General features: G+C 43.9%; 1 long non-coding RNA gene across 2 annotated transcripts in view; it reads left to right on the forward strand.

Annotated features, from left to right (window-relative positions):
• The first annotated feature begins 4,474 nt into the window (after nt 1-4,474).
• LOC106826727 (uncharacterized) overlaps nt 4,475-15,800 on the forward strand; it is a 30,615-nt gene continuing 19,289 nt past the window's right edge. Inside the window, exons 1-5 of one of the 2 annotated variants that reach the window (XR_011497199.1) lie at nt 4,475-5,077; nt 6,102-6,319; nt 9,756-9,853; nt 10,280-10,404; nt 13,217-13,815. This is a non-coding gene — a long non-coding RNA (uncharacterized lncRNA). Of the gene's footprint in view, nt 5,078-6,018; nt 6,320-9,755; nt 9,854-10,279; nt 10,405-13,216; nt 13,816-15,800 lie in introns of both variants that reach the window. The other variant, XR_011497198.1, reaches the window with a different exon arrangement.

The following is a 15,800-nucleotide window of genomic DNA, read 5'->3' on the forward strand; positions in this document are numbered from 1 at the left end:
TGGAGAAGGATGGGAGAGGAATAGATTCCAGGGTCAGCAATGCTATGGCTCTATCCCATTTCTCTCCCAATCTTCCGGCAAAGGAATGAAAATTTTTTTTAAAAAACGTTTTCTAAAACTTAAAGTAATCTGACAGATCAATGAGGGGTTGATTGCATATCTTCTTGCCGCCAGTCACTTAGAAGGACAAGTTGTTCTTTCTGTCCTCAAAAATCGTACCAATTAATTGGGGTGACAAGGCGGGGAGCCATTCTGCAGCTGCTGTGGTTCCCTGAACACCTCACGGACCTTCATCCCCCAGGCCTTCACGGATGCTCTTCCTTCTGCCTGGACAATCTCTTATTGCCTAGTGATCCGCCTCTCATCAAGATCAGTGGGAAAAGTCACGCATCCTTTGAAAATGTTTTTCTCCCCAAGACAGAACAGTTCCCTCCTCTCTGTGCTTGTCAGACTGTACCCCTCTCATAACACTTTCTGTATTCCATTAGAATTATTTGTCTTGATTTTAAAGTCCTCAAAGTCCTCTCCTTGATTGGAGAGCAGTTCTCAGTTCTGACTGAGTGTCAGAACAATTTTTGGAAATTTGGAAAATGTGCAGATTCGTGGGTCCCCACCCTGAGATTCCAGAGTAGTTCTGGGGTGAGGCCCAGGAATCTGTAATTCTAGAAAGCTCTTTGTATATACCCAGGCATGGACTTCTGGTTTCCGATTCTGCATATAACGAGCTTGGAAGTCGCCACTCTGTCCTGACAGGTAAAATATATAGCCAGAGAATGAATAGACCATAAAATGACATCTGTTTGACTCATCTGGGGCTTACATTTAACGAAACCTTCTGTACCCTACCCTGCCCTTCCCCCACCTCTCCCAGATTTGCCACCAAATCATGTTTTCCCCATTCTCTATTTGTGCAGTTAGTTTAGAGAATCAAAGGCAGGCTCCCCTAACTTCAGATTGTTTGAATTAATCCACATTTTAGCCAAATGAGTCTCTTTGGATCTTGCTTCTGTCACCCAGTATTTCTACCCTTCTTAGCCTGATGTTAACAGCAAATTTGATACAAACGTGTGTCTGTCCAAGCTTGATTTCCGTATCACCCAAAGACCCTTTATGCATTGGGATAGAACTCCCCAGCCCTTGGGAAAAGGAGAGCAGAAATTTCTGGTCGCTTTTCCTGTTGAATGGGCTGTTGGTTTCCTGGCTACATCGTTTTCAGCGCAAACGCTGGGTGGCACCATCTCCTCATCTTTTTCCTCTTCAGGCCCAGGCTTCCCCCACCAGTCAGCGAGTGTGGGCGGAGGTAGGGCTCCTCCCGTAGGATTGTTCTCTTTTTTCTTCATTTGGCCTCCTCCCCACATACTAATCTATAGAACACCATGTGTCAGCCTAATGGAATTCAGGACTCCGAGTGAACTCGGGGACACCGGCCACTCCCTCGAGGACGTCTTGTAGGATTGTTTCCTGTAGCACATTTTTTGTGGCCCATTCCAGTTTTCAGTGACTCAATAGATCCTCAAATACTTCCCATGGGAAATACGAGTCCACAGTATCAGAAAATACAGTCAGCCAATATTTCCTGATGAGTTTTGCGTACATTTTTCTTTACTTAATCGTATCCTCGTTCCCTTTCCACCCGAGAACAGTGAACAATTCTTTTCCCTTCTCTCTGCTTACACCCTTCAAATACTTGCAGACACTTCTCATATCCCGCTTGAGTCACTGTTTGGCATAGCTTATGTCTTGGGTTTTTATTGCCTCTGCTCATAAACCACACCCCCGATGCCTTAATAGCCTGAAATTTGCCTTTTCCAGGGAAAAGGGGATGGGAGCGGCAGAGTCTTGAGTGGGTTACATGAGGAGGCTTGGAGGTAGATTTAGAAGTGAAGCTCGTGAAACTTCAGCTTTGTGGTCCCCCTGGTACTCGGGCCCCTTCCAAGACCCTGTCACCTAATTTGTACTTGTCATTTTGTATTACTTTTCTTAAAGAGGGCCTCCAAAATTATATTATTTTAGGCCTCCCCAACACCTGAATCTACCCCTTAGGTGGCTATGCTTTCTGTGTGGGTGCTCGGCTGGGGTACAAGCTGTGACCAATCTTGAGACCCACCTCGCTCCCCAAGGACCCTAAGCCACAAGGTCTAATTTCCTCTTTTTGACAAAACATGAGTTTCTCTGACTGGTCACAAATATCAGAGCCCAGCATCCCACTCACTTCCTTTCATTGTAATTTGGGCATGTTAATATTTTTTCCTTCTCTTTCCCTTCTTAGAACAGGAAAAGTGATGGCTAGTCAACGCAATATAAATATAACTAGGTTAGGCTCAGAAGCTCGTGAGTTAGCACAGACTGAAGATTGCACATGTCAAAACAGTTTTTCACTTTGGTGTGTTGGACTGTTACCATTTCAGGATGACCCCACAGGGATAAACCTGCAACTCAACATTTATGACATTTATGACATCACAAAGCCAATGGGTGGGACTACTCCATATTTACTAAGGTCCTCACTCACTGTTTCCTATACTACAAAACTACATTTACTAGGTATGAATAAAGAGAAACTGGTCTTGGGACATCCACACATACTTTGAAAACAGCAATTTAATTTATTGTTTTGGGAGTACACTGTAGACGAGAGGTGAGTCAAACAATGGTCAGAACGCTGAGCCAGAGAAGACGGTATAGAACACCACTGCCCTAATGTCAAAGCCTGGGGGTAAGGCATCAGTGGGGTTTTTCCACGTATGCCTACTGGCATCTTCTCCCAAGAAAGGTCTGTTTGCCCTCCCTGGCAGAAGTATCTCTCCTTCTCCCAGGAGTCAGATTTCTGACCCATGTCCCATTAACTAACTCCTTTCTGTGACTCAGTAGACAGAAGGCTGGAATGGAGTGTTAATGTTTCCACGTCTCTGGCTCTGATCTACATGCCCCTGTTCCTGCATGTTCTATGTGTGCCTCTCTCATGCAACTCATCACACGGGTTCCTTGTCGTTTATGCTCACTTGACTTTAAGTTGCTAGATACAGAAGGAGCTATGTTTTATTCATTGTTGAGTCTCAGAGCCTAGCACTGTCTAACATCCATGAATGAATGAATGAAGTTTGTAATGGAAATGAGGCTCATGAATATAATTAGGAAGCCTATGAGTGAAGATGTGAATAAAGTGTCCAAACAGCCTTCTATTAGTAAAGGAGACACGAATCCTTCTGATTCTCATACATGAGAGCAGTGAGAAGCTAAAAAGAGGGTCCGCAAGTCCACAGAACACCCTACGCCTCTCTACACAGATGTACCCATAGTTTCATCAAACAGATCCTCTGCCAATCCATTTCCTCCCACCTGTGGAAACATTCCTGCTTTCTGATGAGCTAAGGCCAGAAAACAGCAATGATCTCATAAACGAGCATTATCTTTAGTTCACAGAGACCAGGGTACAAACAGATTGCTCAAAACCCAGTGACAGATTGGAAATGTTATGTCCTTTCCCAAGCTACGTGATTCCCTACTAATTTAGGGCCCTTTTGGATGATGGATCTTGAACCATCGAGGATTTTGCAGCTCTAATTACATTTTTTACTTCAATGGCTCACATTTGACTCATTCACTGATGAAGAAAATTAAAGTCTTCACACAGAATATTTTGACATTGGCCTCCCAGCCCAGAAAGGAAGAGTAAAGACACCAAAATGCCCAGGCTGAGCGTCCAAAATATGAACATCTCTATAAGACACACAGCTTTGGCATTTCCCAGCTTCAGGTTAATCTCAATTGTAACTGTGTTTAATGTCCACATGGCTCCAAACGCTCACAGAATATAAAGGACTCCTGTCTTCCTAACATGGGTCCTGAGTTCTGGGAACACTTCTACTTAGGTTCAATGGAAAAGACCAAAGAAAAGTATTTTGGGGCCTCTCCTCTCTGTCGCCTTTCCCTTTCCGCTTGTTAAAGGGATTGTTAGAGGGCTTTGGCGAATGCAGTCATTTCCAGGAGAGGAAGCGGCCTTTCTTCCATGCCCCAAGCAGCTGGAGTGAATCAGAGGGGCAGCCACAGCTGCACATCCTGTGGGGCAATCGCTCACGCGCGGGTGACGGGGCCCTCGGGCCCGCTGGGGGTCTTGGGGACCCCGGGCCGGGCGGGATGGAGGCCTAGCGGGAGTGGCCCCTCAGGGGTGCTTAGGGCGCGGCCACCGGGGAGCAGAGCTGGGCCGCCCCCTTTACATTCCGCGTGCGCCCCTCGTTCCTTCTTTTCCTGCTCTCTCTCTTTCTCCCCCTCCCCCTGCAGTGGCGGTACCCGTGCCCAGCCTAGTGCCCCCGGCTGCCCTCGGCCCCCCTTGGTCGATGAGTAACCACCCCCCTCCTGGTTTACTACGGCGCCCCCGGTTGCCTAGCAGCGGGCGCGCGTTGCCATGGCGACACGCCGGGAGCGTGTTTTGAATTGTTTGGCGCGGCCCCGCCCTAGCGGCCGCGCGTCTCCCACTTCCCGAGCGGGTGGGGCTGAGGCCGGACCTTTTGTTCCTCTCCATCTTCCTCCCACTGATGAGAACCGCGTCCCGGGTGCCCCCCTACAGAAGAGGAGCCGGGAGAGCAGGACGCAGGGAGGGCGAGCCGCGGGGTCGGGGACCCCAAGGAGCGCGGCAGCCACGTGGCCCCGAGCTGGGCCCAATGGGGCGGCGGCCGGCTCCTCTGCTTCCCTGGCGAGGCGTGGCAGAAGCGGGTGCAGAGACCGGGTCGTCGGGTAAATTCCTCACCCCAAGGCCTGTAGGCCCAGGGGCAGGAGGTGCCTGTTGCTGTGGGACTCTAAGTCTGGCATTTCCCAGCCCCCTGCCCTTCCGGTAAAGGTACCGGTCCCTGGCCCTAGTTATAAAGTCAGGCTCTGTCTTTGCCTCACTTCGTGGATCTGAGAGATGAGACTTCGGTACCTTGAACCCTAAGCAGATGTGAGTTCTAGTTGCTGTTCCACGTGCGCCTGGACTAATGATTTTGGCCGAGTTACATAGCCTCTCTGAGCGACTGTTTCTTCAGAGAGAAATTAGGAGAAAGAGTTGTCCTTCACATTTCTGCTGTGAAGATCTAAAGAGGTAGAGTGAACATGGAAAGGAGGGGGAAGGGAACCCGAGCCGGGTACCACACACCTCACTAGACTCTTCACAAACATCTCATTTAATCCTCACAACCAGCCTGAAGCAGAGGTGGCCACTCCCTTCCAGACCTGGGGAATCAGACTCGGAGCATTTGATTTGCTCAAGGCCACCACGCTAGGAAAGGCTGGAGTCATTATTCGACACCTCCTGACTCATGGCCAGGCTGCCGCTCAGTAAAGGGGAGGCACAGTCGCCTCAAAACGCCAGAAGATGGAAACTCACACAGAAGGAGACAATGGATTAAGTGTAGTTTATACTTCACAGATACATACTGATGCCCAGACTCATTGCCTCCCATATTGCCTCTGTGATTCTCCTCACAGACCAATTTAAAAAAATTTACTATGGCTGGCTTTTTCTGTCATGTTCCTATCAACTTCTGAGGATTCTCCTATTTATGATCTATTCACTTCCAGGTGCTTCTGAACTAGAGAAGCCGGCTGAGTCCATACTCTGAGGGCTCTTCAGAACCACTAGCTCTTCTCTGCAGTCCCAGAAGTGTCCCTTTCTTAGGTCCTATCCTGTTCTTCTGAGATCTTAACTTCCGATCCATGAACAGCACACCACATTACTCTATGTGCGTGCGTGTGTGTCTTTTGTTTCTCTGGCTAATTCGAAGCTTCATTTTTTTCCTCTCGTGAGAGAGGCATGATATGAGAAAGAACTTTTGCTTTTTTAGTAACCCTTTGAGCTGAAAGTTGGAAGATCCCAACTTTCTCAAATGGGAGGCAAGTCACTTCCAGATGTGCATTTTACCCTAAACAAGCCAAGACATCTTTGCTGGCTGTGAAGGTCTTCTTGGGTCTGGAAGGATCCCTGCAGATTCTCCCAGATTCTCTGAGACCAGAAAGAGCCGAAGGTTGTGTTCTCCTCCTTAGTTCCAGATCAGAGCTGGCTTTCAACAGGACCATGGGGATGCCTCACCACTCTCTGGCAGAGAACTTACCATCTGCTCTTTCAGTTCACTAGAATGATATACATCTCTATCGTTGCTACCACCACTGGGCCTTTTACCAGGGACCAGATTTTGGCAACAGGAATCAGACAGATGGAGGGGAAAAAGACGTGCTAGAGGGCTCCTAGCAGTCCTGGGAGCAGAGAGGAAAAGTGAGATGAAGAGGCAAAGGAGGAAGAAATGGAAGTTTTAATGGAAGAACATGGAAACAGCAAGAGGCCAAGGTATGGACATTGCCAGGTTTATCAATAAAAACTGGGCTTGAGTAACCACTTTTTATTCCATTTTGTATAATCCTACAGTGTATTCCCAAGCTCCTTACCATGAGCAAGTAAAATAAATTAAATTGATGAATTTGTATAACCTGCGTTACAAATCCAACATTAAGGGTACTACATGTGAGATGTTCATGAGACTTCAAAAATCCAGGCACCTACCTTCTGGGTGAGACAAACATTTTGAGTCAGTTTGGAGGGATTGCTCATTCACTTTTGAAGTCCGAGGCAAAGATGTTTCAGTTGCTCTTCTGCTCTCTTAATCGGTTGTGTGGAATGAGTATCTAGCCTGAAGATGAATCAGGTCCCCTCTTGCCAGCAGAGGGGTCAGGTGGTGTGAGGTGCGCTGGAGAGGATGGAAAGGATGTCCTGCAGCCAGGACACCAGTCTGGGTGGGGCTGGCTGACATATGAAGTTTTCTCTGTGACATCACAGTGGCAGGCCAGGATCTCCTGCTGCTCCCCTGTCTCTTGCCCCCGCCCCCAGAAGGACAGGGGCCACTCTGGGGTATCTGCCAGAGGCCCGGCTGTCTTCTGAGTCATCCACATCAGTGCTTCTGTTACTGCACATAAGAATCACCTGGGCATCTTAGTAAGCTATCAGGTTCTGAAGGCCTGGGGTGGCTCCCACATGATGCTAATCAGACCACGCTGGGTTGTAAGACTCTAGACCAGCGCTGTGAAAGAGAAATACTAAATGAGCCACATTTGTAATCTAAAATTTTCTGGTAGCCACATTCAAAAAAGTGAAATAGACACACACACTGCAACATACCACGATATGTTATGCAGTAAAAATAATGTAATCCTCCCCCAAATGAATAAAGTTGGGTTCAATGGAAAAATATTTTACATGGCTTCTATTTTAAAAATTTAGAATGAAATAAAATTAGAAATTTACTTCCTTGGTTGTGCTAGCCACATTATAAGGGCTCAGTAGCCATCCATGTTTGGTAGCTACAGTATTGGATAACACAGCTCTAGACCATTCCCAGAAAAGGTAACGATGTGTGGAAATTACTATTCTAAAGGACTACTAACTGGAAACCTAGTAGATGTTCACTCCCGTAATTTTATCATGTACATGATGAGGATTTGGGTGCTATTAACAGTGAGACATAACTTAGACTTGAAGAGAAGGATGGCGTCTTCCCCAGTATTCCAGCTAAGAGCCTGGCTGGGGGCTTTCCGCCCAGGGAGACATGTCACGCTCGGTCCATCTCTGAGCTTTTACCTGGGTGCCCCTCACTGGGATTCCTTCCTCTTCCTTGCCACCCCATCTAATTCCCACACAAGCTTCAGGGCACATGATTTCAGTCTCAATTCAACCCAAAGTCTTCCCTTGTTATTCTAGCCCTCATTTATCTCCCTTTCCTCTGAACTTGGGTAGCGTGTATGGTCTGGCTTACAATGGGGAGCTTCTTTACATGGGATCCTGAACTGCTGGCTTTGCTTTAGGGTATGAGCCTGTTTCTCTCATGAATTCTAAGCTGCTTGAGGACAGAACCTATTTCTTTACTTTTATTGTGCTTAATATAGTGCTGAGGACATCATAGCTGCTTAATAAATATGTATTATTTTATTTAATAAGCTAAAATACCAAGTAAATGTCTAAGAAAGAGCATCAGATCTAAAGTATCAATAAGTTAAAAGGAAGAATGTGCCTTGTTCTCAGCTCGTCTCAACTTGATCAAGGTGTCAGTTCTCCTTAAGTTAATTTATAAATTTAGTATAATCCTAATACAAATACCAATGAGTATTTTGAAAGAGCAAGACAAATTGATATTAAAGTTTATATGGGAAAACAAATGTGCAAGACTACCTAGGAAAACACTGGATAAAAAGAGTTCTGGGGGGGGGGGGGGGCTAGCCCTAACAGATATTGAAACCTGCTGCAAAGCCTGTGTAATTAAAACTGTGTGATATTGGTGCGTGACTAGACAAACAGACCAATGAAATAGAAGAGATGATCCAGAAATAAACACAGCTACATATAGACATCCAGGACATGACAAAAGTGAGATCTATAGTCAATGGGGCAAAGATGATCTTTTTAACAAATGGCATTGGGACAAATTGGATAGCCATTTAGAAAAATATAAATTATATCCATTTTTTTATACCATATACCAGAATAAGCTTCAAATGGACTAGATATCTAAAGGTAAAAAATGAAATTATACAAGTACAGGAAGAAAGCAAGGGTGAATTCCTCTACAACCTGGGTGTAAATAAAAGTTTTTAACTATGACTAAAGATCTAGATACTAGATAAGAAGAGGCTGATAAATTTGACTGCATTAAAAAAAAACAAGACTTCTTCATGGCAAAAATCACCATAAACAGAATAGAAAACAAGTCACAAACTGGGAGAAAGTATTTGTAATGCATATAACACATAAAAGGCCAATGTCCCTAATGTACAAAGAAATTGTTAAAAATTAACAGCGAAAAAAGACCAAAATTGCTATAGAAAAAAAGGCAAAATTCAGGAAAAGGTAAGTCACAAAAACAGACATGTAAGTGGCCCTAAATATGTGAAAAGCTGTTCAACTTCACTTATAGTAAAAGTAATGCAAATTAAACCTACAATGAGGTATCATTTCTTATCCGTCAGATTGGCAAAATTCAAAAGCTTGACGATTATCCTCTGTTGATGAGGCTATGGGGAAACAGCCACTTCCATTCATTGCTGGTGGGACTTCAATATGTCCCAGCCCTACGGAGGAGAATTTGGCAGGATTTAACAAAGCTACGTATGCTTTTATCCCTTGATCACAGAAATCCTACTTCTAGGAATTTACCCTGAAGATGCGCCTCTGTCAATATCAGGATACGTATGCACAAAGGTATTCATTGCGGCACTATTTGTAATTGTAAAATATTGCAAACTACCTGAATCTCCAAGCACAGGAAAGTAGGTGAATAAAATATGGTACATACACACAATGGAGTACTGTGCAACTGTGTAAAAAAAGACCCGAAAAGACAAAACGAGGGAGATTTCTATGAACTGACGTGAAATGATTTTCAGGAAATATTAACTGAAAAAATGGAAAGTGCTAAAGAGGGTATATAGTATGCTATTTTTGGTGTAAGAAAGAAGGGGAAATAAAACATACATATATCTGCTTATTGTTACCGAAAGAAACACAGGAAAGACAAACCAGAATACAATGAGGCTGATTCCTTACTGGAGGAAGAGGATGGCAGTGATTCAGGAGGGAGTGACGCTTGTCTGAGAATAATATTTTTTGTATAGTTTTGACTTTTGGAAGCACATTAATGTTGTACGCATTTGAAAGTAAAATTAAAACAAGATGGGAAGGGAAAGAAAAACCTTAAACTGAAAACATATTGAAACAAATGAACCTAATTGTTTTTCAGATAAATACTACAACTACACTGAAGGGGAAAAAGCAAAAGAAAGAGCAAATTCAAGGAACTCATGAACATAGCGTTTGACCATTTACCTTCTGTCTTGGGTGAGGTTGAGTGAGGGAGAATTGCACCCAACTCCTGAGCTCTTTTTAGTATGTAGACCTTATTCATCCTGTGGTGATGTGCCATGCAGTATTGGAACTATTTTAGATGCATTGTGACACTGGGCAAATGCAAATGTGTTAATGCTGTTGGGAGCTAGAATTCCCATATGGGAAAGGGACATCAGAATGTGGAATGGGGGAAGGCAAGAAGGGACTCTATGGGGGTGGATTGGAATTAGAGGCATCAGTGTGAACTCATGACTTCATATATGTGTGTGTATGTATATATATATATATGCACACATATGTATACGTATATATACATTTGTGCCCATGTATATATATTTGTGTGTATGTATATGTATACTATGTAGGTGTGTATTAAATTTATCTGTATATGTATAAATACACGTATATTTTTTCTAGCTTTGTCTACTGAAAGGGCCTAGAAGCAAAGACTCCCCAGTAGCAATGAGCACCTAGCGCTCAAATCTTGTCCTGTAATACTAAGAGCTCCTCAAAGAAATGGCCAATTCCAGAACTGGGACAAGGTAGGTACAAGATGAACTTGGAACATTATGCCAGAAAGTAAAGAAATGCTTGAAAAAAATATGATGAGGGGCATTTTACAAGGATACACAAACCACCTGGAAGGGATTTCTGCTGGTTAGTACAGCATTGAATGATAAACCATTGGAGAAAACAGGAATTAATGAGCTCATATTGATAAACACATAGGCAGATAGAGTAAACAAACAAACAAGGGAGAAAGGAAGGCTCTTGTTTACTGCACAAAGCAAGGAGAGGACTAGGAAATGGGGAAGGCACGCTGGAGTTGGGAAATCATCATTTTGCAACTATTATAGTAAAGACAGGTTTACACAATCATTGCAATCATGAATGACACTGCATATAAGGGAAACTTTTGATGAGACGCAGACTATTCTGATGGTCTTAAAGTGTCTTTCCATAGATTGCCTATTAATTACAAGGGGAAAAGTAACTGTACAGTAAAGAAATCAGATGACGCTTTGACCAGGTGGTTAAAATTGGCATGACCAATGAAGAGCAGATGGACATTGTGTGTCACTAGATGTGAAACCCTGAGCAGGGCATAGCGTCACTTGTGTGGTGTTCAGGTGGAGACTGTGTAACCTGAATCTAAACACAAGAAAACACTGAGCAAATCCAAAATGGTCACTTTATATTAAAAAAAAGTTGGACTGTATTCTTCAAAAATGTCAATGTCACAAAAGGCAAGGAGCTAGGGAAATATTCCAGATTAAGGAAATTAATGAGACAAGACAACTACATGCAATATCAGATCCTAGTCTGGATTCTGTGCTGGAGAAGGAATGAAAATAAAAAGAAAGGACTTTACTGAGTCAATTGACAGAATTGGAAACCTGACGCTTGATTAGGTAAAAGTATTGCATCAATGCTAAATTTAGTAAAGTTGATAACTGCATTATGGTTACGTAAGAAAATATCCTTAATCTTAAAAAATACACAATAAAGTATTTAAGGAATTTATTATCAGAAGCTTTAGAAAAGTTTATCTATGAGACAGAGAATGAGAGAGTGCAAATGGTAAAGCAAATGAGGTAAAATTGTAACAATAGGTAAATTTGGGCAAAGGGTAGATGGCTATTCTTTGTATTATTCTTATTCTTGCAATTTTTCCATGAATTTTAAATTATTTCTGACATCCCTCCCCCAAAATATTAAAAGTGTCTAGAGACCCCTAAACAGTTCCTGACTATGTTTTGAGAGTAGATGTGGATATGTCTGGAGCTGGCGTTAGATCTTTTTGGGACCAGGGCTTTTGTCCCATTGTGGCTTCTGGTCTTCATTACAATTGATCTCTCGTTTGTTCTGTTATTGTTCACAAAGTGGGACCACTGTGTCCACACGTTGCACCTGGTTCATTCCCGGGGGCAAAAGGTCTACTTTCCTCATCTCTGAAATTCCTGCGGTGTCTGAAACACAGGTGCTTGCTCAGTTCTCATTTACTGACTCGAAAGGGATCGAATGAGCGCAGATTGTTCTGGTGTCTGAAGCTTTTGGGTGGTGCTCTGGAGAAAAACCTCTTGAAAGTCAAGGAGAGTAGCCGTCTCAGCAGCATCTCCAAGATCTCCCCTTCTGGGTCTGGTGGAAGTTGTATAATAAACAGAACTGGGTGCAGAGTTTAGCAGAAAAAATGGTTGTGGTAGGCTCAAAATGCACCCCCAACCCCCAAAGATATCCACGTCCTAATCTCAGGAACCTGTGAATGTCACCTTATATGCCAAAAAACGACTTTGCAGATATGATGAAATTAAGGGCTTTGGGTTGGGGAGATTATCCTGGATCATCAGGGTGGGCCCTAAATGCAGCCACGTGCATCCTTATCGGAGGGAGGCAGAGCGAGATTTGACACACAGAGAAGAGGAGAAGACAATGTGGCCATGGAGGCACAGACTGGAGTGATGTGGCCACAAGCCAAGGAATGCTGGCAGCCACCAGAAGTTGGAAGAGGCAAGGAAGTATTCGCTCCTGAGCCTCTAGAGGGAGTGCAGCCCTGTTAACACCTTGATTTGGGCCAATGAAACAGCTTGCAGACTTGAGCCTCTAGAAATCCAAGAGTGTAAATTTCTGCTATTTTAAGCCATCAAGTTTGTGTTAATTTGTTACAGCAGCCTTAGGAAACTAATACAGTGATAGAAATGGAAATTGCTTCAACTCACATCCTCACCCTCAGCTCATACACACACTTTCAGGAAGGTATGTTCTCTCTGAGCCTTATTGCTTTTAATTTTTGACATGGAACAACTGGCTATGTAGGGATTCTGTGAGTAAAGGAGCAAAGGTCTGAAAAATACAACCTCTTCATGCAAGCCTTCCTTTCTCTAACACACAAAGGTAGGTGGCTCCCAACCTTGCCTTCTTTCCCCGATCCATTCAGACATCACAGGCGCAACATGATGCAAACTGACTGTATGAATAATTCCACCTCTCGTCTTTTTCTTTCTTAAGTCATTGCTTGGCTGAGAAATGATCCAATTCAGAGTTAAAAAAAACCCAATTGCATACTGATTAGTCATACTCTCCTTAATTAAATTCAACGTACTTAAGTTCCTCATCAGTAGTAATAATAATAATAAATAGTATTATATTATTATTTGTAATATAATGTAATGTATAACATAATATTGGCTAGCTAATATTCATTGACCTACTTACAAGGTACTGTGCTATGGGCTTTTTGTTCATTGCCTTATTTAATCCCTATAATGCAGTTAGGTGGATTTATTAATACTGTTTTACCCACGAGGAACCTGAGGATGTGACTATACAGCTTGTGACATGTGACTTTCTGATAAGTTACAGCAGGACCGCAGTTCTCGGGGGAGTTCTGTGCAAGCAGGAGTACCGTGGCCTGGACACACGTTTTGCTGACCTTGCTAGGATGATTAACAAATATGGCAGAAGTTCAGAGACGGTGAATCTCCATGGAGGCAAACTGAGAGTGGACAGGGCTGGTGGAGAGGAATTCCAGTGGGGTTTGGAGCCTGCTGAGTCATCATTGATTCCAACATAACTGCCAGTTTTAAGTGGATCAGTACTCATGGGAGTCTGCTCAAGGTTCCATCCATCTCTGGCATCATGTGGCTTGAGAGAGTTCCAGGGCAGGAGTTTTCTCAAACGTGGGTCATTTCCAGCTTGACTTTGAAGATTCCAAGCCATCTGCCTGCTCTGCTGGGTAAAGCGTACTATTTCTAACATTTGGATGTGATACTAACCGTGTAGCAAAGAATGGTTCAAAAATGCGTGGATGGCACTTCTGCTTACACTTCAGCCTCAAGACTGGTTGTAATATTCTGGCCTTCCCTCTTGATGTAAGGAGTTGCTGCTACTGTAGGAAGATGAGGGGATGGATTGTAAGGAGAATGGAGTGGCAGGGTTGGCGCCGAAACTCTCAGGTAAGTCATTGAAACAGTGAATAATCTGTTTCCTCATCTTTAAAAGGTTTCATAAACCCTTTCCTACTTCCTTCATAAGGATGTCATAAAGCTAAAATGAGGAAATGTCAGCTTCTTAAGAGTTTTAGATTTAGACAGGCCTTGGGTCAAATCTACTTTTTCGACTTATAAGCTACATGACTTTGAGCCAGTTTATTCAAAATCTCTCTAGTTCTCAGTTTCCTTATCTGAACAGTGGAGATAATGACAGCTACTTCACAGGGTCCTTGAGGGAATTAAATGAGATAATAAATATAGAATATTTCATAGTGCCGGGCACAGAGTAAACATCTCATTAATAGAACTTATTATTATTAATAGTCATAATTGACAGAGAAGGAATTAAAAAGGTTAAAAGGAATTGTGCAGTATATTACTTGTAGTCATAGTAAATGCAAGGCTCACAAAATCTAAGCCTGCCTTTGAAAATATGCAAATACGTTTTTTTATTTCCTAATGGCAGCGAGCAAGACAAATATACTTGTTCAAGCAATTAGCTTTAGAAATAGAGGTATGACCAAACCCTAACGATTTTCCCCTGGCCGAGACGTTGTCCACCTATATTTAGATTTCATGGACTCCTATTAATCCTGGCATCTTGTGGAGCATGTGATGCCATGTGTAACCTGATACGCATCTTCTCCTAATTCCTCTGAAGACTGTAAATTCCCTGAGAATAAAGACAGCATTTTCTCTGTGGCCATAAAGCCCTGCAGGGCTTGCGAGGACTGCGTGGGTGTGCAATACTTGCAGGACTAATTGGTGCCTGGGTGCAGTGGGAGTTGTTATTAACTTTTCCACCAGTGTGAGCCCGGGGAGTGGGGTTGCGCGAGCGTGGGGTGGGAGCAGGGGAGAGGTGAGGGATTTGCTGGGGATTTGGAGCCTCTCACGCAGGAGAGCACACCCTTCTCTCCCTGGGCATTCTATCTGCAGTGGGAGGAGTGAAAGCAGATTCTGAAGCAAAGCAGAGAGGATTGGTTAGACCTCCTTTCTTTCTTCTTTGAAGTACTGACTTTCGTTCGGTTAGACACCAAAGTCTATGCTCTGACACTCGCCAGCCCTGGGAGCTGGAATCTGTCCTTAGGTCACTTTGAGTCTCAGTTTTCTTATTTTTAAAATGGACATGATAGTATCATTTCTGTTTACTTCCCGGGCTTGTCATAAGCATCCGCTGAGACAGCGTACATAAAAGCGAGGCCGTTGGAGAGCCGGATACACAGGCTTCAGTACACACAAGTCCCGTCACGATGTCACTCTCCTAAGGGCGTGGGTCTTTATTGAGGGTTTCTTGCCCAGAGATAGGAATCAGCTACCTTCAGAGCATCATGTACTTTGCTGGCTTCCAGGAAGGATTGCTGTACAGAGCACTTTCGGGGACATGCCCCCTCCGTGGCCCTAGGGCTGCAGCTCACAGACTGTGCTGTCAATCCCTCCAAAGCAACACAGATTCAAACCTGCTCTTCGGAAGCAAGAGGAGATGTGCATGAATGTGGCCCTCTCACTCTACACTTCTGTGTTTGCACCGACCAGTCACTGTTTTGCCAGATCCCCTATGGCTCCTGGCAGGCATTTAGGTGGCAACTGGCAGTGTTTGTGGTGCTGTTGGGGACCCCAGAACAGAATTTCCCTGGGGGAAGATAACCAGTCCCCAACTATTTTGGCTTCCTGGTGCTTTCAGGGTCTTCTATGAATATTTCTACCTGGACACCTCCCCTGTCCATTCCATGTTTTGCCAGATTTCCCCGTCTACAGAACTTGTGGTGTTGGGTAACCCTCTTGTACACCTGGTCCATGGAGCTTGAAGCCTGACCCGGCTAATGACAAAATCAGCTGATGACATGTAGGTCTCCTATCTGTGCCTCCTTCGGTCCTTCAGGAGAAGGGACACTACCAGTTGTCACCATTACCACCCATCATTTTTTTTTTTGTTTTGGTGAGGAAGATTC

The sequence above is a fragment of the Equus asinus genome, chromosome 22 (genome assembly GCF_041296235.1).
Source record: "Equus asinus isolate D_3611 breed Donkey chromosome 22, EquAss-T2T_v2, whole genome shotgun sequence".
Classification (NCBI taxonomy): domain Eukaryota; kingdom Metazoa; phylum Chordata; class Mammalia; order Perissodactyla; family Equidae; genus Equus; species Equus asinus.